The sequence below is a fragment of the Trypanosoma equiperdum genome, assembly GCF_001457755.1.
Source record: "Trypanosoma equiperdum strain OVI genome assembly, contig: ctg_1074, whole genome shotgun sequence".
Lineage (NCBI taxonomy): Eukaryota > Euglenozoa > Kinetoplastea > Trypanosomatida > Trypanosomatidae > Trypanosoma > Trypanosoma equiperdum.
The window spans coordinates 34,718-34,983 of record NW_027123032.1 but is presented as its reverse complement, the minus strand read 5'-3'; positions in this window follow the sequence as shown (position 1 = coordinate 34,983).

Here is a 266-nt window from a genome sequence, read left to right as displayed (position 1 = left end):
CCGCACGTAAACTTCGTAATCGTCCTCCCCCCTTTTTTTTCGAGAAGTATCAAGGTTAAAAAAAAAAACTGTTGCATACGTTTTACAGATAAAAACAAAGAGTGCGACGCATCTCACAAAAACAACGTTATTCGCAACAAACAAAATATAATCAACCGCCAAAAATTTTACCACCCTCAAAAAGAACCTGCCATTGCTGAGCACATGCAGTTGTGGTGCGATAACTTATATGTCGTCACAGTAGTTATTAAAAAAGGTGAACACAA